We start from the raw sequence: 1,918 nt of genomic DNA, 5'->3' as shown, positions 1-1,918 counted from the left end.
CCAACCCCGCCTCTAGCCCTTCTGACCCCCTTCCTCTTCTCCCACTCACTGCGGCTTCATTTCACACCTCCTCACCTTTGCTCTGCTGTGCCTGTCAGGCTGGCCCTCCCCTCTGTCTGGTGGGCACAACATTGCTCTCTGAGGCTCAGCTTCAGGAAGCCCCCAGCTCCGAGTTGGGTTAGGGTCCCCTGTGGGCACCGCTGTGCCCTGTGGCTTCACCCAGTTGCTCTTCAGGATCCGGGACCTGCCTGCACTTTCTGCTGTTCTTAGCCTGCAGTTTCAGAACCCAGCAAAAGCAGGAGCCCAGAGGGTGTTTGTTGAATGACTGAATGAAGGCTACCTGGCCATCCAAGTCTTTCCCCTGGAGTAGGAGAAGGGGAAGGGATGAGCAGGCCTGGCCTCCCTCGGGAAATGTCAGGTTGCCGCCAGGTCTCTGGCCCAGTGGTGACCTCCACGCTCCCTGGGTGACCTCAGGCAGGTCCCCTCCATCCCTAAGGGGCCCCCCATTATTTCTCATTTGCTTTATTCCTTCCCCTCCTGCAGCCTTTGGCTCTCTGGAGCAGAGGTCTGGGCGAGTGGGGAAACCCTGCTGGAGTCTAGATGTCAGTAGAAGGAAGCCAAGAGGAGTTGGGGTCTGGAGGCCCTGGTGGGCAGGCTGGCCCCCTGGGATGGGAGGACTGGTCACGCGTGGTGGGCTGTGTCACTGCAGACAGTTTTGCCAGATACAGGGCACATGCCCAGAGCCCCTGCGCCCCTGCTCACTGTACCCTGACTCTGCCTGCCTGCCTCGGGCAGAATCAGATGTGGCTACTGGGGCGGAGCTTCCTTCTGGCTCCTGGTGCGTGGATGCTTAGTCGCTTCAGCCGTGTCTGACTCTTTGCAACCCCATGGACCTTAGCCCCCTGGGCTTCCTAGGTGGCACTAATGGTAAAGAACCCGCATGCAATGCAAGAGACGTAGGAGATTCAGGTTCGACCCTGAGTTGGGAAGATCCCCTGGAGGAGGTCAGGGCAACCCACTCCAGTATTCCTGCCTAGAGAATCCCAAGGACATAGAAGCCTGGCAGGCCATAGTCCACAAGGTTGCAAAGAGTCGGACCTAGCTGAAGGGACTTAGCACACACACGCACAGACTGTAGCCCACCAGGCTCCTCCGTCCATGGGATCCTCCAGGCGGGAATACTGGAGTGGGCTGCCATTTCCTTCTCCAGGGGATTTTCCCGAGCCAGGAATCGAGCCTGCACCTCTTACGTCTCCTGCATTGGCAGGCGGGTTCTTTACCACCAGCGCCACCTGGGAAGCCCTCTGGCCCCTGGTGGGGGTGGCAGAAGTCCGTGAGCCCAGGCCCCTCGGCCACCCCTTCTGTCCCCTCTTCCCTCGTGCTCGCCATCTTTTTTTTTTGGCCACAGCATGTGGAGTGTGGGGTCTTACTTAGCACCCCAGCCAGGGTAGGGGGGTACTTGCGCCCCTGCATGGGGAGTGCCGAGTCTTAACCATGGGCCCACCAGGGAAGCCCTTCCCCGTCTTCTCAGCCTGTCTGTTCTGCCTCTCGCTTCCTCTCCATCCCTCTCTCCCTCCCCTGCCCTACCCTCTCTCATCCTTTCTCCTTCCTCCCTGTGGCCGTTGCCTTTCCCCTGTGTGTCCTCCATCTCTCGCCGCCCCCTCCTCCCCTCCTGCCTGAGCCCCCGGCCCTGCTTTCCCTTCCACCCAGATGCCTGGAGAAGAGAGTGGCAGGGAAGCCAGGGGACCCTGTTGATGGGCAGCCGTGGCCCTTGACCGCAGCAGGGCCGTCCACAGCCCCCGCCTGCTCTACCTGCAGGGGGGTCAGTCTCTGTGAGGTTTGCAGGCTAAAGGGCCTGTGGGGTCCATCTCCTGGGGGCCTGGCACCGTAGGGAGTGGCTCAGCACGGCCCCAGCTCT

The 1,918-nt window shown here is 61.1% G+C and overlaps 1 protein-coding gene across 1 annotated transcript in view; it reads left to right on the top strand.

Moving 5' to 3' along the window:
- Nucleotides 1–1,918, top strand: part of GTF2IRD1 (GTF2I repeat domain containing 1) — an 80,738-nt gene that overhangs the window by 9,701 nt on the left and 69,119 nt on the right. The window lies entirely within an intron of this gene.

This window comes from Bison bison, unplaced genomic scaffold (genome assembly GCF_000754665.1).
Source record: "Bison bison bison isolate TAMUID 2011002044 unplaced genomic scaffold, Bison_UMD1.0 scf7180017864340, whole genome shotgun sequence".
Taxonomy (NCBI): domain Eukaryota; kingdom Metazoa; phylum Chordata; class Mammalia; order Artiodactyla; family Bovidae; genus Bison; species Bison bison.
The sequence above is the reverse complement of the archived record's forward strand: the minus strand, read 5'-3'. Positions and strand labels throughout refer to the sequence as shown.